Source organism: Pelodiscus sinensis, chromosome 4, assembly GCF_049634645.1.
Source record: "Pelodiscus sinensis isolate JC-2024 chromosome 4, ASM4963464v1, whole genome shotgun sequence".
In the NCBI taxonomy this organism is placed as follows: Eukaryota; Metazoa; Chordata; order Testudines; family Trionychidae; genus Pelodiscus; species Pelodiscus sinensis.
In genome coordinates, this window is record NC_134714.1 from 103,841,004 (window position 1) to 103,866,049 (window position 25,046).

General features: G+C 52.3%; 1 protein-coding gene across 9 annotated transcripts in view; it reads left to right on the plus strand.

Annotated features, from left to right (window-relative positions):
- The window catches only part of GALNT18 (polypeptide N-acetylgalactosaminyltransferase 18), a 938,084-nt gene that overhangs the window by 561,602 nt on the left and 351,436 nt on the right, over positions 1–25,046 (plus strand). The window lies entirely within an intron of this gene.

Consider the following 25,046-nt stretch of genomic DNA (forward strand, 5'->3'; position numbering starts at 1 on the left):
CTTTAAACTCTGTTCTAGTTGTAGCCTTCACAGCCTCCTGCAGCAAGGAGTTCCACAGGTTGACTCTTTGCTTTGTGAAGAAGAACTTTCTGTTACTAGTTTGAAGCCTGTTACCCATTCCTTTCCTTTGGTGTCCTCTAGTCCTTCTTTATGGGAACTAATGAAGAACTTTTCTGTATGCACCCTCTCCACCCAACGCCTGCTTTTAGAGACCTCTATACTGTCCCCCCTCCGTCTCCTCTTTTCTAAGCTGAAAAGTCCCAGTCTCTTTAGCCTCTCTTCATATGGGACCTGTTCCCAACCCCTGATCATTTTAGTTGCCCTCTCCTCTCCCAGCCTCTCTCTTCCCCTCTCCCACCTCCTTTTCCCAGTCTCCCCCAGTTTTGTTCAATAAAGACAGATTCCATTTTGGAAGACACGTTATCTTTATTTTGTACATCAAGAAGAGGGGCTAGGGAAGGGTAAGTGGAAGGAGGTGAGGGAGGAATGGGGCACGAGCCCCTGATGGGGAGCCCCCTCTCCCCAGATGGCAGCCTGCGGCAAGTGCAGCCGGGCTGATGGCCGAGTGGTGTGATGTGCCTAGTGTGGGCACTCCGGGCACTCCAAGCCAGGACTGCTTTGCAAGCGGGGCACCCCTGAGAACTGTCTGTCCAGGGTTGGGGTCGGGACCCTTTAAGCACAGCCCTCGGCTAGCCTGAAACAGCATCTCCATGCTCTAAGTTCTCCTCTGATGCCCTGCCGGCACTGCTTCCGGCCATCCTTAAGCCCGGTTCAGGGTCCACTTAATGTGGACATACTAGTTCGAATTAGCAACTAGTCCTATTAGCAACTGGTCCTATTCAGGGTCAGTGGGCAGCCTATCTTACCAATGTTTCCCCTAGTCTTGGGACTGAGCATCAGTCCTGCAGGTGCTTGTCCCCTTCAGTTTAAGTGTTTAACTAGCCCTCTACAGATAACTATGTTGCTAGTGCCTGCAGTCTCAAAAGAGCTCAGAGTGCTTTCCCAACATTAATTGGGCAAGCTTCCCTCTTGAGTATATACACGGCATGTATTTTATAGCCTGTAACCCACTACCCTGGTGGTCACCCCGAGTTCGGGTGGCCCTTGTCCTAAACGGAGGACTGGCCTCCTACGCCTCCGTCCGATCACGGTCTCCGACCGACCGTAGGGAATGCCGGAGCCCGTACTGGCTCGTGGACGCCGGGAAGGGGGTACGGGCCCTCCCTCACTCCGAACCCCGACCCAGGGCCCTGAGACGGGGACGCTAGTCCCTAGTCAGTGGAGGGGGTTGCGTTCCCCCAAACCCTCCACTCGCGGGGGCCACGGCCCCGCCCTGGGTCGCTTCTTCCCGGCCTGTTACTCAGCACGTTCCCCAGCAAGGGGACAGACTCACTCGGAGTCCTTGCCCCCGGCGGGGCGTCTGTTGCCGCGGATCCTGGGTCTCCTATGGGCCTCCTGGTGAGCCCGGACCTTCTCTCTCGCCCCCGGTGCTCTCCCCCCTCTGTCTATGGCCAGGCGCATTTTGGATGTCCCGCTCCCCTGCGGGCGCCGCGGTCGGCGTGGTCCCGTGATCCCGGGCCCCGCCCCTCCCAGCGTCCTCCCCGTCGCCTCCCCTGACGTCATCGGCGGGCGCCGGGTAAACCGGCGGGCCGACGGCTGTCGCGGCCGGGGACGCTGCTCCTGGGTTCCCCGTCTCAGTGCGGGGCGGCGCCAATGGTGTGCCCGACCCGTCACACCCCTCCCCCCTTAGGCTCCTTTCTACCCCCGCCTCTCCCCCGGTCCCCCTTTCTGGTACCCGCAACAAACAGTCAGCATTCCCGTTTGCAGTACCTGACCTATGTTTTACTTCAAATTTGTATGGTTGCAGGCTCAGGTACCATCTCAATATGCGGGGGTTCGTATCCTTCATCCCCTGGATCCACCGGAGGGGTGCGTGGTCTGTTACCAGCGTGAACTCGGAACCTAAAAGGAAATATCGTAAAGAGTCAACGGCCCATTTAAGGGCCAAGGCCTCCTTTTCGATAGTGGCGTAAGCTTTTTCCCGAGGGAACAATTTGCGGCTCAAGTACAACACGGGGTGTTCGGCCCCCTCCTCCTCCTGGGCGAGTACCGCCCCCAGTCCGAGGTCCGACGCGTCAGTCTGTAAGATAAACGGCTTATTAAAATCGGGTTGAATCAGCACTGGGGCATGGGTAAGCTCGTATTTCAGCCTTTCGAAGGCGTTGTTGCATTGCTCCGTCCATTTCACGTTTTGGGGTTGCTTTTCCTGGCGAGGTCCGTTAGGGGTGCAGCTACCGTCGCAAAGTTGTCTACGAACCTTTGGAAGTATCCGGCTAACCCAAGGAACTGGCGGACCTGTTTCTTTGTGGTGGGGACCGGGTAGTCCCGGACTGCCTGGATTTTACTCAGCAGGGGTTTGAGCCGGCCTTGCCCCACCATATATCCTAGATAAGAGACCTCTCATTCCCCAAAATGGCACTTTTTTGGGTTAGCCGTCAGGTTCGCCTGTCTGAGTGTCTCTAGAACGGCCGCGATGTGCTCGAGGTGTTGTTCCCAGGACCTGCTGAAAATGACAATATCGTCTATGTAAGCGGCGGCGTATTCGTGGTGGTCCTGTAACATGTGGTCCATTAGTCTCTGAAAGGTGGCGGCCGCCCCATGTAAACCGAAAGGCATGTTTATGAATTGGTATAGTCCGAAAGGCGTAGCGAACGCCGTTTTCTTCTGTGCCTCGGGGGACAGGGGTATCTGCCAGTATCCCTTTGTTAAGTCTATTGTTGACAAGTACTGGGCCTTCCCCACTCGGTTAAGTAACTCATCTACGCGCGGCATGGGGTACGCGTCGAATCGGGATATGGCGTTTACTTTTCGAAAATCTATACAAAATCTAGTGGTCCCGTCTGGTTTTGGGACCAATACTATGGGGCTCCGCCACTTGCTGCGTGATTCCCGAATCACCCCCCATTCTAACATCTTCTGCAGTTCCCTCTTCACGGTATCCCACATTTTCTGGGGCACGGGCCGCAAGTGGTCCCGAACTATCTTGCCTGGCTCAGTTGCTATATCATGGTAGACTTCCTGTGTCTGCCCTGGTCAGCTGGTCAAAGTTTCCTGGAACTGCCGCAGAACTGCCCTCACTTGGTCTTGCTGGGTTGGTGACAGACCCTCCCCGATCTGGGCCTGGCCTACAGCTACCTCCGGTTCACCCCAGGGCCCGAACTCGATATATAGGGGTCGCGGGTCTATTAGAAGCGCTTCCCGCGGGTTCCACCTTTTTAGTAAATTTATATGGTAGACTTGCGTCTCTTTTCGATTGCTGTTAATTAATACCTCGTAGTCTACTGGCCCGACTTGTCGCACTACCTTGAAGGGTCCTTGCCATTTGGCCATTAGTTTGGAGTCTCCCTTCGGGAGTGGGAGTAGGAGTAGGACCAAATCACCCGGTACGAACGCTCTTACCTGGGCCGTCTGGTTGTAGTGGGCCTGCTGTCTCTCTTGAGCTTTCCTCAGGTTCTCCTGGGCCCATTCTGCCAACCTGCGGAGGTTCCCTTTTAACTTGCCCACGTACTGGGCTACTCCCAAGGCCGGTGTTCTCTGTTCCTCCCACCCTTCCTTTATCAGGTCTAGGATCCCTCTGGGTTGTCTCCCGTACAGCAACTCGAATGGCGAGAAGCCTAGCGATGCCTGGGGGACTTCACACACCGTGAACATCAGGGCGGGTAGTAGTTGGTCCCAGTCTCGCGGGTCCTCCTTGACGAACTTTCGTAACATCTCTTTTGGGGGGGCAATTGAATCTCTCCACAAGTCCGTCTGTCTGGGGGTGATATACTGACGTCGGTAGTTTTCGTACCTGTAAAACTTTGCATAACTCTGTCATTATCCGGGATGTTAGATTCGTCCCCTGGTCTGTCAATAGTTCCTTGGGTAGGCCTACTCGCGAGAACAGTCTCATTAGTTCTTCGGCTATCGCCCCCGCGGTTGCTCGTCTCAAGGGGACGGCTTCGGGGAATTGCGTAGCGTAGTCTATAATGACTAGGATGTAGACGTAGCCCCTACTTGACTTTTCCAGTGGCCCCACCAGGTCTAGCGCAATACGCTCGAAAGGCGTCCCTACGATAGGTAAGGGTATAAGAGGTGCCGGTGGCACCCTTGTAGGCGACGTCTTTTGGCACTGGGGGCATGAGGCGCAATAATTTTTTATGTCCTGATACACCCCAGGCCAGTAGAACCTCTGGAGTACCCGGTGCTGCGTCTTTTCTGTCCTGAGGTGTCCAGCCCAGGTGTGGTCGTGGGCAAGCTCTAGCACTCCCCCCCGGTAGGGCTTCGGCATGAGCAACTGGTGCTTTTCCTCCGTCCCCCCTTTCCTGTGGCGTGACCCGGAACAGGCGATCCTGCCGCACCTCAAACCGAGGGCCCTGTCCCCCTCTTCCGGTGTCTCTGGCCTCTCCTACCTGAGCCCAAGCGTGTTGTAAGGTTGGATCCTCTCTCTGGAGTGCGAGGAAATCACCTTCGTCCGGGTCCAGGTGGTGCGTTGGTGTCCCCGTCCTGGTTGGCCCCTCCTTTCTGGCGGCTGGGTCGTCTACTTCCTCCCCGTGAGCTGCAAACCTGGGGGTTTTGCCCCTTTCCCCCCTTTCATTCCGTTGTCCTAGCCCCCAGTTACTTAGTAGGTACCCCAGTCCGGGCCAATCCCGGCCTAGCAGCGCGTGATACGCTAGATTGGGGCCTACTGCAACTATACATGAGTCCTGTATCCTCCCATCGTCAGTCTCCACCCTTGTCGTCCCATAGGGGCGGACATCCCCATGTACACATTTCATGTACACTTTCGGCCCCCGGGGCACTTGGGACCCCAGGATGTTGGCCCGTATTATCGTTTGCCCACACCCTGAGTCTAACACCGCCTTCACCCGGCGTCCATTAACCCTTATCTCGTGCATCATTTGTCTCCGCCCCCGTTCGCCCCGGGTTACCTTTCGTGTGGGGCCTTGCCCAAAGGTGCAATCCATCAGGGGGCAGTCCTTCTTAAAGTGCCCCTCTTGTCCACACTGGTAGCAGGCTCCTTTTGTTCCCCCTTCGGGTTGCTGGTTCCTCTCCGGTCCTTGGGTTGATCCTCCGGCGTCCGGGGTTCGTCCCTCGGGTGGTCCCACCGGGGTGCCAGCCCACGTCCCATGGTTGGGCCTGCCGGGGCTCTGGAGCCGTGTAGTTTCACGCCACTTTTCGCTGGGGCGGAGCCTCCCAAATGTGGTTCTCATGGCCCGGTGCGGGGGCGGGGCGCTTCGGTCCCTTCGGCGGTGAGGAAGCGTTCCCTTCCTCGAGGGTCTCGGGGAGGTGTCGCCTCACCCAGCGCTGCCCCTCGGCAGGGAGGATCTTCACGTACTGTTCTAAGATCACCGCATCGGCCACTTGCGTTCCGGACTTATTTTTGGGTTCCAGCCAGCGCATCCCCGCTTCCCTTACCCTCTGGGCCACCGCCCTCGGACGTTCCCCTAGGCCGTACCAGGCTTCCTGGAACCGTTGCCGGTGGGATTCCGGGGAGATCCCGAGTTGATCTAAGATGGCCTCCTTCACCTTATAATAGCATAAAGCGTCCCTTGCGGACATTCTTCGGTAGGCCAGTTGGGCTGCCCCTGACAAGTTGGGGGCTAGGAGTGTTGCCCATTGGTCCTGTGGCCATTTTGCTGCCAACGCCACCCGTTCGAAGGTTACTAGGAAGGCCTCCGGGTCGTCTTCGGGTCCCAACTTCGTCAGCCTGATGGGGAGTTGGCGGCCCACCACTTCCTCGTCGTTTCCCACTGGCGTCGCAACACCACCGGCCATGCTGGCTCCGGCTTGGTGCTCCTGGAGCTTATCCAGGACCTGTTGCAGCGCCTGCGACTGCTGTTGCTGCCACTGTTTCTGGTTATCTACTAGCCAGTCCAATACTTTGTTCAGCTCCATTATCCCTGGGGAAATTAGCTTATTACAACCAGAGGAGGGACCCCGCCCTGGGAGAGACCTACCTGTCCTTCTCCCTTATATCGAAGGCCCCCCTCTCCCTCTCTCTCTTTTTTTTTTCCCCGTGCCCCCCTAACCAGGGCTCAGGTCAGTGCCCACATTCTCCACCACGTGTAACCCACTACCCTGGTGGTCACCCCGAGTTCGGGTGGCCCTTGTCCTAAACGGAGGACTGGCCTCCTACGCCTCCGTCCGATCACGGTCTCCGACCGACCGTAGGGAATGCCGGAGCCCGTACTGGCTCGTGGACGCCGGGAAGGGGGTACGGGCCCTCCCTCACTCCGAACCCCGACCCAGGGCCCTGAGACGGGGACGCTAGTCCCTAGTCAGTGGAGGGGGTTGCGTTCCCCCAAACCCTCCACTCGCGGGGGCCACGGCCCCGCCCTGGGTCGCTTCTTCCCGGCCTGTTACTCAGCACGTTCCCCAGCAAGGGGACAGACTCACTCGGAGTTCTTGCCCCCGGCGGGGCGTCTGTTGCCGCGGATCCCGGGTCTCTTGTGGGCCTCCCGGTGAGCCCGGACCTTTTCTCTCGCCCCCGGTGCTCTCCCCCCTCTGTCTATGGCCTTTTGGATGTCCCGCTCCCCTGCGGGTGCCGCGGTCGGTGTGGTCCTGTTATCCCGGGCCCCGCCCCTCCCAGCGTCCTCCCCGTCGCCTCCCCTGACGTCATCGGCGGGCGCCGGGTAAACCGGCGGGCCGACGGCCGTCCCGGCCGGGGACGCTGCTCCTGGGTTCCCCGTCTCAGTGCGGGGCAGCTCCAATGGTGTGCCCGACCCATCACATAGCCATTTTAAAAATGTGCAAACTGAAGGAAGGAGAGTTGAGTATCATTATGGGGAAGGCTATTGTTTACTTCAATTTGCTTCAACCTGTTAAAACTATGTCTGCTTTACTTCACTAGGATTTTACCCCATATTAGTTACAATGTGTTAGCACATGATGAAATTTTTCTTTTTTTTTTTCTTAGTGAAAAGAATGTGACCAAAAGTCAATAAATCTGGAAATAGCACCCAGGAGTCCTGACTCTCATTCCACAGATCTAACCACCATGTTTATGGGCAATGCTAGGCCCTTGGTGGTGATTAGTGTTTTGATGGAATTTAAATTCACATGGTTATTTGAATACATTCTGACTGGACCCTAAATATTCTATTTAAGGCCTCTTCTAGCTTCTGAGAATTGATCACATTGACCCAAATATCGCTCCTTTTGCTTTTCTTTTTGAACCTGGTACATCATAATATTAATATTTGGCTTCCTTTGTCCTCACTTACTTCCCCAAACCATGATTCCTATTGAGAGCTAAGATGACAGAATAAACAGAGTTTGGCTATGTCTACACTGGCCCCTTTTCCGGAAGGGGCATGTAAATTTCACGAGTCGTCGTAGGGAAATCCGCGGGGGATTTAAATATCCCCCGCGGCATTTAAATAAAAATGTCCGCCGCTTTTTTCCGGCTTTTAAAAAAGCCGGAAAAGAGCGTCTAGATTGGCCCCGATCCTCCGGAAAAAGTGCCCTTTTCCGGAGGCTCTTATTCTTACTTTGAAGTAAGAATAAGAGCCTCCGGAAAAGGGCACTTTTTCCGGAGGATCGGGCACAGTCTAGACGCTCTTTTCCAGCTTTTTTAAAAGCCGGAAAAAAGCGGCGGACATTTTTATTTAAATGCCGCGGGGGATATTTAAATCCCCCGCGGATTTCCCTACGACGACTCGTGAAATTTACATGCCCCTTCCGGAAAAGGGGCCAGTGTAGACGTAGCCTTTTTGTTTAATTTTTGGATGGGATGGAGGGATAACACCCTACACAGTGTTTTCCTAATAAGTTGCAGGTTCATGTACCTAAAAGTGAAATGCTAGATATTTATCATGAAAAAAGCATGTGTCTAATAAAGGCACTGTTACTGAAGTGGCTCTATAAAAGTAGTATAGGTTAAGCCTTTCTAGTCTGGCACTCTCTGATCTGGCAACATCTGTGGTCCAGCATGTTTTTAATTAGCTGGATGTTCATTTATCATGGGTTCACTTTCCCGCAGTCCTATACATTTGTTTACAGGCACAGTCCTGACTCTCAGTGTTCTGTCTTGTTATTTAGCTCTAACTGTGTTCTAAGAGCCCAGTAAGCAATGGAAGTGTTGGCAATGCTGCTAGACAATACTGACCTCTTGTGACTCAGCAAATTCTCTGGTTCTGCACCGGTCAGGTCCCAAGGTGTTGGACTAAAGAGGTTCAACCTGTAGCTACTTTGGTGGTGATTTATGTTCTAGTGGATAAGCAACTCCTTCTCAGTTATATAGGAGACCCTTTATGTAACCATCATAAATATCAAGAACAGTACAAGCAAGAAAACTTCACTGAAGTAACATTTTAAGTGCCTGAGGTACCGCACATAAAAGGAGATTTGACTTTATGGTTGGAGGCAAATTCAGCTGCAAAAAGACAAGTTAGCTTGTGAACAACAAGAGTGCTGGTGCCCTCACTTCTTCCTCTTCTTTCTGTCATTAGCATATTGCTGTGTATGATTCTACCAGTTGTGTTCAAGATAACGCCTGTTAATCCCTGAAATGCTGCTATGAAGACAGCTTGATTGTGTTAAACTGCTTAATTCCCTAAGGAACCCATAGTGTTGCCATCAATTGTCAGTAAAGATGTTTTTTATTGATGTCTGGAAAACAATGACAATATTGTAAAATGCTGAAAGTGTGGTAGCAATAATTCAGTTAATTTGCAATAGGCTACACGGGATTTTAAGCACAACTTATCTTTGTACATATAAAACTAGAGTTACAGAATATGCATATTGAAGGCACAAGTATTTCTGGGTGAAATACTAGGGCAAGGGAGTGGGGATATAAAATCCCATTTCATTGGTTAAGCAGTTAAACGTAATATTTAACTGGTTAACTGATTAAAGAGCCAGTGGGTAAGGAAGAGGGCTGTTCCAGCCTCTGAGAGCAGCCCCTGTTCAAGTCCCCACCCATGGTGGGCTCCGTGGGGCTGGAGCAGCCCTTTGCCTGCGGCGGGCAGGGAACTGCTCCAGGCCCCACCAGCTAACTGGAACGGGAAAGCCTCACTCATTACTGGTTAATCAGTCACATCTCTACACTGGAGTCAGGATTTCATTCTCAACCAAGTTTAGCACAGAGTACTTAAAATGTATCCAATGAGTAACTCAAGTAACAGTACCTGGAAAAAGAGCCCTGGAAACTGTCTCTAAAAGATATCCACAATAAACCTGCAAGTACCAAAACTAAGATGGAGTTTCTCAGGTGGTAACAATGGGTACGTCTACACTACAGCGCTAATTCGAACTAACTTAGTTCGAATTACTTAATTCGAACTAAGCTAATTCGAACTAACGCGTCTAGAACTAAAAACTAGTTTGAATTAGCGTGTTGCTAATTCGAACTAGCATGTCCACATTAAGTGGACCCTGAACAGGGCTTAAGGATGGCCGGAAGCAGTGCCGGCAGGGCATCAGAGGAGGACTTAGAGCGTGGAGATGCTGTCTCAGGCTAGCCGAGGGCTGTGCTTAAAGGGACCCGACCCCCACCCCGGACAGACAGTTCTCAGGGGTGCCCCGCTTGAAAACCAGTCCTGGCTTGGAGTGCCCAGAGTGCCCACACTGGGCACATCATACCACTCGGCCATCAGCCCGGCTGCACTTGCCGCAGGCTGCCATCTGGGGAGAGGGGGCAATTGGGGGGCTGCAGGAGAGCTTCCACCCCCAGAAGCCCACAGAGCCAGCCCAGTCCTCCCCATCGGAGGCTCGTGCCCCATTCCTCCCTCACCTCCTTCCACTTACCCTTCCCTAGCCCCTTTTCTTGATGTACAAATTAAAGGACAATTGTCTTCAAAAATGGAATCTGTCATTATTGAACAAAACTGGGGGAGACTGGGAAAAGGAGGTGAGAGAGGCTGGGAGAGGGGAGGACAACTAAAATGATCAGGGGTTGGGAACAGGTCCCATATGAAGAGAGGCTAAAGAGACTGGGACTTCTCAGCTTAGAAAAGAGGAGATGGAAGGGGGACAGGATAGAGGTCTCTAAAAGCAGGAGTTGGGTGGAGAGGGTGCATACAGAAAAGTTCTTCATTAGTTCCCATAAAGAAGGACTAGAGGACACCAAAGGAAAGGAATGGGTAGCAGACTTCAAACTAGTAACAGAAAGTTGTTCTTCACAAAGCAAAGAGTCAACCTGTGGAACTCCTTGCTGCAGGAGGCTGTGAAGGCTACAACTAGAACAGAGTTTAAAGGGAAGTGAGATCAAGTCATGGAGGTTGGGTCCATGGAGTGCTATTAGCCAGGGGGTAGGAGTGGTGTCCCTGCCCAAAGTTTGTGGAAGGATGGAGAGGGATGGCACTAGACAAATGGCTTGGTCACTGTCTCCGGTCCATCCCCTCTAGGGTCCCTAGGGTTGGCCTCTGTCGGCAGACAGGCTACTGGGCTAGATGGACCTTTGATCTGACCCAGGACGGCCATTGTAAGCTCAGGGCTCAGGGTCGGGGGTCTCAGTGGACCCCCTTGATTTTCATGCACATCTGCTCCTGGGTGGCCAGGCTGGCAGCTCTCCTGCCCAAGCTGGCCACTTTCCTGTGCCTAGTGCGGAGATCGTGGACAAAGTCCACGATGTCCGCACTAGCCCAGGCGGGTGCCCGCCTCTTGTGGTCCCGGGCAAGCTCCCGGGAGCCGCCAGCCTGGTCCCGGGAAGAGGGGGAGGGCTGGGGGGCATCGGGTGGCTGGCTCGATCCGTGCCAGGTGCAGGGTCTGCTGGCTGGGTGCTGGCAGGCTTGCACCTGGCACGGGCACCGTAGCCAGCCCTTGCCCCTTTAAGAGGTCCAGGGCCGGGAGGGGGGCATAGAGTTTCCCTGGTGTTGGCCAGAGTGGCCACCAGGGAAACCTGGGAAGCCTTAGCCTCCCACTAGTTCAAATTAAGGGTCTACACAGCCCTTAATTCGAACTAGCTAGTTCGAACTAGGCTTAATCCTCGTAAAATGAGGTTTACCTAGTTCGAACTAAGCGCTCCGCTAGTTCGAATTAAATTCGAACTAGCGGAGCGCTAGTGTAGCGCCTATGAAAGTTAGTTCGAACTAACGTCCGTTAGTTCGAACTAACTTTGTAGTGTAGACATACCCATAGTGTGCACTTTGCAGTACACATCCCCTTAAGCCATCATGCAACAGTCCTGAAATTCAGTTTCAGATACACCATATGGCTTTGAGTTTCTCCTGCACACTTTCCCTTGTAAAAGAACTTAGGCAAGTTCTGTTACTATAGTTATGAATCTTTAGTATTTATTGGAAGTTTTGTCGTCTTCAGTTAAGGTGTGTCACTAACCCCCTACGGATATACAATGAAACTGCATATTTCTAATGCCTGCCAGCTTAAAGGATCCCAGAATGCTTTCCTAGTATTTATTAGTCAAGCTTCATAATACTCTTCTGAAGCATACACTGCACAACAGCCATTTTACAGCTATGCAGATTGAGGCACAGAGAGTTGCTTACCATTATGGGTAGGACTGTTGTTTACCTCAACTTGCTAACACCAGTTGAAACTACAGCTGCTTTATCTTCACTAGGACTTTACTCCATGTTAGTTAGTATAACTATGACAGGGAGAGCATACTCTGCACTGAAGTAGGTGGGGCTAAGACTGTTTGGGAGGAGGAAGTGCCGTCCCTCCACCCAGACTGGGCATGCTTCAGATGCTGGGGCAGATAAAAGGCAGCAGAGCAGCTCATTCTGGGCTGGCCAGTGAAGAAGAACCTCCCACCAGAGCTCCTGAACTGCTGCAGCCAGTAACCCCAATGGTGGGAACCAGAGACCTGGGAGACAGCTGGAGTGCAACTCCTTTGGAGTTCCAGGGAGAAGTGGCTGCCAGAGAGCTGGAAGACCCAGCTACCATGTGGGACATACTTCCTACCACTTTGGTTGGATCTAACTCAGGGAGGGAGCAGGAGTGGCCTCTCCCACCCAGGTATCCTTGGCGTGTTTTGGCTGGATTCCCTGCCGAGGGAGTGGCAGACCGTGCTGCTGCTTGCAGGACCTTGGATTGGGACCCTGTGGAGCAGGGTAGGCCTGGGTCCCCCTACCAGGGCATTAGCCCCCAACCACACTGACTAGTTATTAGGCCAAACTGCCCTGGACTGAGGACTATTTATTGACTCTGGCTTATAGGCCATATTACCCTGAACCGAGGGCTACTATTTATGGACCCTGGCCGGTAGGCCATACTGCCCTGGACTGAGGGCTATTTATTGACTCTGGTCAGTAGGCCATGCTACCCTAAACTGAGGGTTAATGACTGACTCTGGCCTGTAGAGCTACTATTTACTGATCCTAGCCAGAAGGCCATACTACTCTGAACTGAAGGCTACTATTTACTGATTCTGGCCAGTAGGCCATACTGCCCTGAATTCAGGGCTATTCACAGACTCTAGCTAGTAGGCCATACTATCCTGGATGGGGAGCCATTTATTGATTCTGACTAGTAAGCCATACTACCCTGAACTGAGGGCAATATACTAACTCTGACCATTGGGCCACATTACCTGGCAAGCAGGGCCTCTTTTGGATGCAGGGTACCCAGAGACTGGGGACGTTTGGTGGATTATAAAGAGGAGGTGGCATCTGCACCCCGGTATGTGGTCACTCAGTGCATATGCCACCACAATGACAAACACATTTTTTTTTCTAGTGAAGACGATATGAAAGAAAGTCAATAAATCTGGGAATACGACCCAGGAATCTTGACTCCCATTTCACTGATCTAACCAGCCTGCTTATGGGCAATGCTAGGCAGTTGGTGGTGGTTAATTTGTTGATGGGACTTCAGTTCATACAATTATCTAAGAATTCAGCAGCTTGCCTGTTAAAATGGTCTAAGCTCGAAGGACACATTACCGTCTCATTGATGTAGCTTTATTGGCTTCCTGTAAAGCCTGGGTTGATTTTGAAAGAGCTTGGTATTTGTTTTGAAAAAGTTTTCACCGACATATGCTCTGAATTTGTAGAGGATCTCCAGGTTCTTTCTCTTAGTCAGCCTTGAAATGGTTTGTTCTGTTTGTGTTCAGGTTGCATAGGACTAGAATAGCAGGAATGTAAAAGGTTAAGACTGAGATGTATTAACAGAGCTCTCTGAAGTTAGGCTCTCACTCACATAATTGAGACCACTCATGACTGGGACAGCCTCAGTAGAAAAGGGGAGGAGTGCACTCAGTGGAGGATGTCACTCTCTTCAGAGGCCCATCCACCCACTAGAGAAAGCTGATTGGTTCTTTACCCTCCCCTTACCCAGCCTGGCCTATGTGGAGACTCATATCGCTCTATTTCAGCAGTCCAATCCACCCTTGTAATGGTAGTTGTAGAGTCTTACAAATTGTATGGATTTGAATGATCTCCTGTTTTGGTGGAGTCAGGAAAGAGTTTTACCATTTTGGCCCCAACCAGAAGAAGAGGTCTGGCATGCTTTTCATCTTCCTCACAGTATCTTGGAGGCACAGTAGTTTAATTAAGAGGAAAAAATACTATTTTGTGGTAGTACTTGATAGGGACATTAAATCTGCCACCACAACTTGTGATTGGTTTCCTCCAGAGCAGTTAAATGGCTAAAAGGAATAGTTCTCAGAAATAAGACCTGGAATTTCACTGACAAGTGTTGTTCTCATGGGATGGTGTCAGCCGACGGTTAGGGCAGTGTGTGTGTGTATGCTTCCGAGAAAAGGTTTAACGTCCGTGTCTTTACTGCTAGGACCGGGGTCCCGTCGCAGAGGGTGGCCAGCAGGCCAACAGACGCCCCGTTATATAGAAAGAGCTTATTACACCTTAGATTTTAACTGCTAGAACACAGGGGTTCTTTCGCAGCGGGCAGCCTGGGAAAGGCTGGAAAGGTGCCCCAGCGGATCTTGTCACCTGGGAGTGACACAGATCCAAACGCCTAAGCTCTCCCTATGTCTGTCCCTTTATGACCGGCTGAAGTTCTTTTAAATTGTGCTTGGTTCTGTTACAGCAACTGAAGGAGTCAGGTTAAAACTTAAACAGTTACAGGTTTATTAAAAGACTTATAAAAGCATATGGTTACAATGGCTATTGCTCTATTTCTTAAATGCTAACAAATACAGATTTTAAAAATGGTTACAAAGAAAATAAAGATAGAAAATAGAAATAATGGTACCAAGTGACAGCTTAATCTTTAAAGAGCTCTAAGTCTATGTATATATATACTTAAACAAAGGACTACATCCAGGTACAATTTTTACCCTTTTCTGTGCCTCTCGACTCCAGCGTGTCAGGCCAGGGCCGGTCTCTCAATTCCTAGGAAAGACGAATACGAGGTGGGCGTCCCCTTGGAACCTCGGGAGATCAAACACCTAACCCGACCAGCAGATAGATGGTAGATTGACACTCAAAGAGAATGCGCTGCTGGACCTATCTTTATACCCCTGGGGGCCCGTATTCTCTTTCTTATCTAAGATGCCGAATTCTACTGGTCCGTTTTGTGGCGCCAGTTCTTACAAGCAAGTTTCAAGTTAATTTACACTTGCAAGAGAGATAACTAAATTGTGAGCACTAGACATTTTTTTACTGGGCGAGAGATTCCTCCCCCCGCGGATGGATGTGTGTTCGTATCAATATGGGTTAAGTCAAGGGCACTCCTTGGCAGCCTCTTGGTCAGCAATTGGCATATCTCTGTTTACAGCCATTCACGGTCACACAGCCTGGGCCTTCTGCTCTGTGTGCCCTGTATGCTCCAGGCAAGCAAAAATGGATGTTACAAGGGGGTTCCTGTCTGGCTACAGATGGAGCAGGGGGAGACCTCCAAAAGCTGGACCCCCCCCCCCCGCCACCACCTGTTCCCTTTTTTGGGTGAGGTGATAGTACCCAGAAGAATGAGCTAAGTCCTAGAAGTAGGTTAATTCAGCCTAGAAGAGTCTAACCTAAATTATGGGTTATACAGTAGGAGCCCTATAACCCCTGCCCATGTTAAGTTTAGTACTGTTGAGCCCTGCATCCCCACCTCTGTCTTCATTCCCAGCCTTCTCCATATTAAGCTGGCATGGCAGTTACTTGCAACTTTCTTTGATGTTTCACTCCCTCATAATTGCAAACACTGAAATTATTCAAATCTACCAAAACCTTAAATCCGAAAATAAATTGTAACAGAAAAGGTTAATTTGCTCTTCAAAATGGTATATTTCTTGTCTCAAGCCTATCACCATATCTTTTGATAAAGCCAATTCTCATTTTAATTTATGCATGTCTTTGGTTATACTTTCATTCTGTGGAGCTTAATTTCCCAGGAGTGAAGGCTTCAGAGGCTTCAAGTAGACAAAGGCAGTGATTGCCTGATTTTATTTTAAGTTACACAGATGCAGCAAGTCTGAATGAGCAGCATTTGGCCCTGAGTGATCTTTCTTGAAAGCTAAAATAGAATATTAGAGCAGGCAAAAGCAGTGGTGGCCAATCAAGAATAGAGCTAAAGGAACTATTAGGCAGCTGTAGTTGATCTAAACTTGCTTGCAAAGTTATAAGGTTCATTTTCCCTTAGAAATACTATTTTTGTAAATATGGTACTGGGTCTTGGCCTGGATTTACAGGAACCCATTCTGAAAGATAATTTGATCAGAAAAGATAATTGATAGCTCTGGCAAAAAATGCTCTCTAAGTCTTTTTTTCCTACAGCATTTGTAATTCAAGGACTATCTAGGATGTTCTCTGGCCATCTTTAGTCCATTCACTTTTTGTCAACTGATGAGTAAACCACTGTAGCAGCTCTGCCAGCTTACACCAGCTGAGTATTGACCTCAGTGGCTACGTCTAGACTGGAATGATTTTCCGCAAATGCTTTTAACGGAAAAGAGCATTTGTGGAAAAGAGCATCTAGATTGGCATGCACGCTTTTCTGCAAAAGAACTTTTTGCGGAAAAGCGTCCGTGCCAATCTAGATGCACTTTTGCGCAAAAAAGCCCCAATCACCATTTTCGCAATCAGGGCTTTTTTGCACAAAACAAATCTGAGCTGTCTACACTGGCCCTTTTGTGCAAAAGCTTTGCGCAAAAGGACTTTTGCCTGAATGGGAGCAGCATAGTATTTCCACAAGAAGCAATGATTTCAGATAGTAGGAAGTCAGTGTTCCTGCGGAAATTCAAGTGGCCAGTGTAGACAGCTGGCAACTTTTTCTGGAAAAGTAGCTGCTTTTGCGGAAAAACTTGCCAGTCTAGACACAGCCAGTGTGTTTAACTTTTATCACCTGTCTTTCACAGAAAAAATATTTTTGACTCTTCTAAAGGTGGAGTTTTTGGCTAAGGGAGGAATCTCAGAACCTTCCTATATATTTTTTTTTAAATGTAGCCCCAACCTTATGCCTCACTGACCATTTGTGGCCAGGGCAGAATTATAAATGCATATGTAGTGCAGTTTGCTTAAAATATAAGGATCATTGTGTAGCTATGAAAAGAATAAGAACTGTAAAGAATAAGAGCATCCATTAGACTCATCCAATAAGGCTAGCTCAGGAGGGTATTTCATTGTATTTGAGATTGCTGCACAGAATTGCATTGATTAGAGCAGGGGTGGGTAAGAGGCGGCAAGCAGGCTGGATCCAGCTCGTGGCCACCTCACCAGCACCCTTATTATATAGCAGCTCACACTTCAAACAGCTGCTGCTAATTGCACAGCACACTGGGAAAGGATGGAGAGGCTGTGTGCTGTTCCTGCCCCCTAACAAAATCCCTCAGCTCCTATTGGCCAGTTGCCAGCCAATAGGGGCTGAGAAATTTTCCTGGAGGCAGAGCCAGTGAGCAAAGCCTCCTCCCTTACTCATTCTCACCTTCCTGTGCTGGAGCAAGAGCCACATGAAGCAGCCAGCCCAGCAGACAAGCATGGAGACTGTCTCAGCTTCATGCAGGGATGCTGGCTGGAAGCTGTCTAGGTAAGTGCCTCCCAGCCAGAATGGCAATTAATATTGGTCCTCTAGAAAATCACAGGAATAACATTATGGTCTACAAAGCTTGAGTTAGAGACCTAGACCAGTGGTGGGCAACCTTCAGCCCACAGGATGCACACAGCTCATAAACGACTAGCAGGCCACTAGAGTGGCTGCTTTCCTTCCACTTGCAGCTATGGCTGCCTGTAGCTCCCAATGACCGCATTTCACCAATTCAAGCTATATGTGTGAAACCCTGAGGGATTCACACAGATTTTACTTAAGTCCTTTAACTTTAATGTCCCATTGAAATCATCTGGGCTCCAGCCAGGCTTGGATAGCCTTTTGAGTAGCAGGTAGGAGTTGGTTAACCACTTAAAATCCATTTCCAGCTCCACATTTCTGCCAGGACATTTATTTAAACTTAACCAAGGTTGGACTCACTAGAACCCAGTTCAAGAATAGTCTAGTGGAGCAGTGTTCTCAAATGTACCTGCTTTGAGATCTTGGACCTGATCCAAACCTCTGTTATTCCCTGTTTGTGCTAGTGTTTGTGCCAGTGTAATATCTTTGATTTCAGTGAATCAAAAACAGTGAAAAACTGCAGTAAAGCTATGGCAAATACCCATCACCTCATTTTCTTCTGTTTACCACAAGCAGGATAGAAACTGTGCACTGTTGTTGGTGAACATAACACTCATTTATTACAAATGCACAGCCACATACCAATGAGATTTCATCTGGGAAAGCTGCCATAAGCATTAAGAATAGCTTTCAGTCTAAACATTGGTGTACTCTGTTTTAAACTTTCAGTGGGGAGCTGGCTATTCATCTTTCAGATAATCATCTTGTGTTAAGTTGGACATCTTATGGTAACATTTTGCTGCATGACAAACCAGCTCCAATGAATTATTTACAAAGATTGGCAGACATCTTCAACTAGCAAAGTCTTTATCCACTCAAATGGCCTTTCAAGGTTTATTATTAATATGGGGATAAATGTTGCTCCCATGGAAGTCAATGTAATTTCACCACTGACTTCACTGGGATAAAGATTGATTTGACCTTTCAGAGTGAAGTTCTCCTGGATAGAAATTCTGCATCATTCTTAGATGAATGTATATGAGAAACATGTGCTTTGCTAAGCTCAGCTATGCAACCATTGCCAATAAAGATTAAGCTAAACTTTGACAGATTAATCTAAACACAGGGTGGGAGTGGAAATTTGCTAGGCTCCTGTGGATCTCAGAGGCAAATTATCCCAACTCTATCCTCTTGTAAGATAACTCTCTCATTTTCTCCTGATTAGCTACTCTACTAATGCACAGCATTCTCTCCAAGATCTGCTGCTCTTCTTGTCTATGTCCACTTTCTGTTCTCTGCACCTACAAATGCTGTGCGCATATACTTGCTATTTAATACCAACAACTTGATGCAAGAAGTCTCTTTAATAGGTAGACTGCTGTCTACACAGTCAGATGCACTGGAATTCAATGGGCTTGCAAGGATATAACTGCAGACAGAACTTGTGGATACTCAGAATAGGAAGCTGTTAGCAAAAAGGCCATTTGTTGCTATTTCAGTCATTAATACATAGGACACCTCAGGTTTCTGGGTATAAACTCTCCCTCCAAGAACTTGTGCTAAGAGGGGAGAGAGTCGTCTCATCTCAGGGAATAAATGAGTTGGACCAGCTCATGTCCTTCCTTAATGTACTAAAGCTTTAACCCTCTCCTTTTATTCTGGATCTTCTTTGTGCAAGAGTGCAAGGGGGGCCTATTTGAAACCCAGGAAGTGGGTTCGAAAAGCCCCTCCCCCAGCCTTGAAGGAGGGATGACTGGACCTGGAGTTCAACTAAATTCTTGGGACAAATAATGAAAAACACGGTCGGGGGTGTGGGTCAAAGGGTCAAAACAAGGGAGCCGGATGGGGACACCGAGCAGAGAACCCACTGAGGAGCAGCGCCCACTGCTCCTCAAAGCTGTCGATGGAGCCAGTAGACGCCGCCCAAAGGAACGTATCTGCCCGGATACGTGACACTACGGATGAATGGAAATAGGCCCCACAGTCGCAGGGAACTCCCTCGCCTAACATCCTCTCCCTGGTGTTATAGATGGCCGTTTTAGCTAAGGCCAAGAGGAGGTTGATGAGGAGGTCCCGTGACTTTGTGGGGCCACTGATTGGGGATGAAAAGGTGTGGGGAAAAGTGCAGCCAGAACCTCAATAAGAGGTTCTGGAGGAGCCGGAATAGGGGCTGCAACCTGGCGCATTCAAAGTAGACGTGCGCCAGGTTTTCCCTCACGTCGCAGAAAGGGCAGGTGTCCAGGATGGGGGTGAACCACACCAGGTACACGCCCGTGCTCACGGCTCCGTGAAGGAGCTGCCAACCGATGTCCCCGATGGGCTGCAGGATTAAGGTGGAATATACGCTGGCCCATCGGGGTTCCACACCCTCAACGGATCTTAGGTAGTCCCGCCACTTGGTATCAGGGCGGGACACAAGGGTGGGGAAATAAAGTGTGGAGCACGAGTGTGTACAGGTGTTCTCTGGGCGCGGTTTGAAAGCAAACCGGCTGCAAGCTTTGCAGCCGGCTGGGGGTCCAAAGATGGGAAGGCCGGGGGTGGGGCCCATGGAACAGGGGCCCGATAAAAAGGGACGGAGGTTTTGCAGGAAGGGAGGGGCGGGGTATACCCTCTCTCACGGACCGCTGCAGGAAGTCAAGAGCGGGCCACGGCAAGGCTGCCTTCACCTCCTGGGGTAGGCGCAGAAGGGTTCGGGGGGTGGAGAGCTCCATGCACTGAGCGAGCGCTCGGGGATCCACCCAGTCCCCCATATCATAGTCCAGGAGGTCTCCAACCATGGTGGTTTCTGCCAGGATCAGCCTCCGGCGCACCGAGGGAGACTCCGCCACCTGCACGCACAAGGCTGGATTATGGAGCAGGGGCTCCACGAGGAGGTCTGCTCCCTTGGAGGCAACAATGGACCTGGTTGCCGAAAACAGCTTCCAGGTCTGGAGGAGGTCCTGGTAGAATTCCAGCAGCTCTGAGAGGTCTCGCGGAAGACCCCTCGAGTGGATAAAAAAGAGCTGCCAGTCGTATCGGATCCCTCAGAGGTGGCGGAGGAAGGTGCGCGCCAAGGTGCTCCATGCTGGACTACCTGCACTAAAGAGGAGTCTCTGCAGGGCCTGGAGGTGGAAGGTCTGGACCTGACTGTGCATGCAGACCAGGCCCTGGCCCCTCTCCTCCAGGGGGAGAGACAAGACCCCTGCAGAGACCCCGTGCAGTCCTGGCCAAAAGAACTCCAAAGCTGTCCTCTGGAGCTTGGCCAGGACCTCCGGGGCCGGGTGCAGGGTGTTGAGCCGGTGCCAGAGCATGGACAGGACCAGCTGATTTAGCACCAGTGCCCTCCCGCAAAGGGAGAGACACTGGAGCAGTCCTGCCCATCTCGGCAACTGTTCACCCACCCTGGCATCCAAACCATGCCAGTTTTCCGGCAGAGAAGGATGCGTGATGGATAAATAGATGCTCAGAGCAGCGGACCCATGCTCCACCTGATGGCCTGAAGCGCGGGTGGGAGGGAGCCGGCCCGCCACCCATTCCCAACCACCAGTCCAGAGCTCTTGACCCAGTTAACCCAGGTGGAGGAGGCTGCCAAATAGACTGCTTGGCAGGCCTCCGCCCGCGCCAGGTCGCCCAGGTCCTGGACCACAAGGAACACGTCATTGGCGTACGCCGACAGGACCAGCCGCAGCTCCGGCTCTCGGAGCACCAACCCCGTAAGCCTCTTACGGAGGAAGGGCTCGATCGCCAGAGGGTACAGCTGGCCCAACAGCGGACACCCCTGACGTACTCCGCACCCGAAGCTGAGTGGCTCAGTCAGGGTCCAGTTGAGCCTGACCAAACATTCCGCGAGGACGTACAGCACCCAGAGAACCCACAAAATGGGGCCCGAAACTGAAGGCCTGCAGGGTGCCCAGGAGATACCCGTGATCCATCCTGTCGAATGCCTTCTCTTGGTCCAGGGCGAACGACAAGCCATCCCTACACCCAAGCTCCAAGAGAACCTGTATTTGGTCCGGGATATCAAAAATGCTATGGCCCGGGACGGTGTAGGTCTGGTCGGGATGGATGAGTCGCAGTGAGATGGCTTTTGCTACAACCTTGTAGTCTGTGCTGAGGAGCAAGACGGGACGCCAGTTCCATAGGTCACGGATGTCCCCCTTCTTCGTCAATAGGGTGAGCACCGCTCGCCTGCATGACAAGGGAGGACCCCGCTCTCCCAGGACTCGGCCCAGATGGTGACGACGTCTGGGCTGAGGACGTCTCAGAACATGCGGTAGAACTCCATGGTCAGCCCGTCCATGCCCGGGGTTTTATTGTTGGGCATGAGACGGAGGGCTTCCGAGAACTCGGCCAGAATGAGAGGCAGCTCCAGCCGGTCTCGGTCGCCCTTGCTGACCGTCGGGAGCTCGGTCCAGAGCACCTTGCAGGCGTCGGCTTCGGTCAGATCTGGGGAGAACAAACTGGCATAGAAGGCCCTGGCCCTTCCACACATCTCCGCCGGATCCATGAGGGGGGTGCCATCCTTTGCCAAAAGGCAGGTGACGTGCTTTTTGGCCCCCCTCCTTTTCTCCAGGGCATAGAAGAAGTGGGAGCCGCGATCCATTTCCCAAAGGAGCTGGATGCGAGATCTAACGAAGGCGCTCCAGGCCCTGTGATCTTCCAGGGACTGGAGCTCCTCCTTCTCCCAATTCACCTTGCAGAGGGGTGGATCCTTGGGGGCGGATGCCAGGCACCCCTCAAGCTTCAAGACCTCCCGTTCCAGCTGCTCTATTGCCGCATCCCTCCGCCGGCTGGTGCCCCGGGAGTAGTCGTGGCAGAAGCGCCGGGCGCGCACCTTCCCCACGTCCCACCATCGCCGTGCTGAGGGAAAGGCGGGCCGCTGCCCCTGCCAGAACTCCCAGAAGGACGCCACGAAGCCCACATCCTCCAGCAAGCTATTATTGAAGTGCCAACAGGCCGGCCCCAGCCTCTCCAAAGTCAGAGAGGCTTTCACGGCCACCAAATGGTGGTCCGTGAACAGGGCCGGCCGAATGCTGGAGGAGTGGGCCCGTGCCAGATGGAAACGGGAAAGGTAGATGCGATCCAACCGGGAGTGGCTCGACCGATCGTCCTCCACCCGGACATAGGTGAAGGTGGTATTGTCGTCCGGGTGGTGGTCTTGCCAGACGTCCACCAGGGAGTGGTTGTCCACGATCTCCCTGAGGACGCCTGCTGCGGCCTGGAAGTTCGCGCGTCCTACACGGTCCCGGTCATCGAGGGTGGTGTTAAAGTCCCCGCCCAGGACCAGACACTCGCGAGGATCCAGAGTGCCAAGGAAGGTGGCCACCTGCCGATAAAAGGTGACCTGGTCTGGGCCCGCATTCGGGGTGTAGACGTTGACCAAAATCAACGTCAGCCCCTCTACGCGGGCCTGGACGTGCAGCAGGCGGCCCGGAACAACCTCGGTGGTCCCTAGCACCTCAGGCCGTAGGGCAGGGGAGAACAGGGTGGCCACCCAGGCTGAGGAAGCGCCAAGGTGGCTAAAATACACCCCGTCCCCCCACTACAGCCACCAGCCAGCCTCGACGGCTGGAGTCGTGTGGGTCTCCTGCAGGAAAGCCACCGAGTACCCCCGCTCCTGAAGGAAGGAGAGCACCCGGCTCCTGCGGAGACCCGCCCTACAGCCTCGGGCGTTCAACGTCGCAATGGTGATGTAATTCATGATAAGGGCTGGGGTGGATCCTCACGGGCAGGGTGATCGTTGGCCTCCCACAGGCCCCGCAACAGGCCGCTCCCCAACCCGAAGGCGTCCCGACCCGACCTGAAGGGCGTAGCGGAATTTGCGGGCCCACCGGTAGGCTGCAATGTCCCGCCCCTTGGTTCCTCTCCCCTCCTGCAAGAGGGCCCTTGTGGCCCCCAAGATGGAATGGAATTCCCCCCAGCGCTGAAGGGCGAGCTCCACCTTTCCCTTAGCCCCACACGTATCCATGAGGAATTGGCGGACCTCGGCCCCCAGCGACGAGGGGGTACTGGATGGTTCCTCCGTCTGGGTCCCCTGAAGGACCTCGCGGGCCACAGAGGCGGGCAAACCGGGGTCCGAGCCCCGGCATGGCGCCAAGAATGACGGCGCCGCACTGCCCGCCCCTAACCCCGGCGAGGGAAGGTGCGGCAGAGGGAACAAGGCAGCCCCTAAAACACTAGGGACCGGGGACACAAATACCACTCCCTGGGGGCCGCTCACAGTTAGCGGGAACGAGATGGCCCCCATGGGGGTGGCAATAATGGTGGTTTGGGAGGACGGTGAGGGCGGGACAGGCACGGTAGACGTGGAAGGGGGGCGGGCTCACAGCCGGACAGTGGGGTGGGGGTGGGAAGAGAGGGGGCAGTGATAATAAGAGAGGGGTCAGGGACAGGGGAGGATTCGGGGCTGGAAATGGGTTCGTAAAAGGTAGGGTCTGGGCCAAGGGCACGTGCAGGGGTGAGGGAAGGAACGGGACAGGAAAGGGAACCAGAGACTGGGGCGGGGTCAAGGGTAGGGTCCCCCTTTTTTGTGCCACCGGGCTGTGGCTCCTCCCGAATGGGAACCAAGGGGGCAGGGACAGAAAGGGGGCCCACACCGACGCCGGGCTCGGATGGAGGAACAGGAGTTGTTGCCACGGCATCGGCTTGAATGGGGTCTTCCACTAGGCCCCCAATGGAAAGGGGTGATGATTCTCACACAGGAACCCCTTGATCTTTCCGAATTCCATGGTGGGACACCTTCCCATGCCAAACCATCACTAAGAAGTCTGGGGTCATGGAACCACACAGCAGTGCTGAACAAAGCCCAGGGTCATGGCTGCATTCATTCAGCATTCGCTCCCAATCAAGCGAGGTGATGTGGAGAAGATTGTGTATGGGAACCTGCTGGGAGGAAGAAGAGGACAGGAACCCATTAGCACTCTCTCCGGCAAGTGGTGTCTGCCTCTTACACTCGCTTCCCCTTCCTGCTCTAGCAGGCAGGGATGCTACCAGTGCCACACCCAGTGGAAGGAACCTGAGTCTCTCCATTGCCCCCTCCTGTCCACAGACTCCTGGCCTGGCTGGCACTTTCCTATATCTGCTTGTCCCTGAGCTCTGTGTGTGTGTGTAGCAATGCTCCCCAGGGATGTTTGTGCCCCTGCAGAAAAGTGCCCATAGTCTAGGCAACAAATGGCCTTGCCTGAAGCACATTGCCATCTAAACTGACACCTACAGTGTTGGCTCAGAGATTGGGGCCAGGCTTCATATACAGTATCTCCTGTGATAAATGCCCTTGTAACTTTTCTTCACATCTGGGACAGCCACGAGCTTGAAGCATCCCTCCCCACTCCATCTACCAAACTGAGCTGGATCCACAGGTGGAAATGTAGCCAGAGGAGCTCATGAGGAAGTAGATGGTATGCCTGCAGTCCCTCATCCAGGGACTAGAGGCAGAGCTCCAGAAGTGGGTCGCCAATTGGGAGGAACACCGGGCTCACTGGAAGGAGAAAAAGGCTGTGTGGGAAGAGCTAGTGCAGCAGCATGATGCCATGTTCACCACCCCCACCTTAGTGATGGAGCACATAGCTTCATGCATGGAATGGGCTACCCACCACCTCCCTGCCCGCCCGATGGCTTCCCCTCCAGAACATGGGTCAGTGGGACCTCTAGGGCAGTCAGAACTTCTAAACCATTCAGAGATAGGTGCCGCTCCCAGCCCCATCCTTTAGTTCCCCTCCATTCCAGGTTCTTTTCTCATTCTCTCCACAGTTGTATGTCCCCTGAATAAGGAGTCCTGTTTCATTTTTAAAAAAATGTCTTGTTTGCTCTGCAGGGGAGGGAACAGGGTTGGAAGTGAGGGTAGGCAAAGGGAAGGGTGGGGAATGAAAGGCACACATTGAGAATACAGGGGCACCTTGTGGAGAGCAATGGGGGAGAGTCTCAAAACTGGCCTTGCATAAAACTGTCCTTCAACACCCCTCTGACCCTGTGGTCTCCTGATGGCACTGGTGTCTGGCTACTTGAACTCCAGATGTTCAGCCTCAACCTCCCACCCTGGCAGAGAAGTCTCCCCCTTGTTCTCACACAGGTTG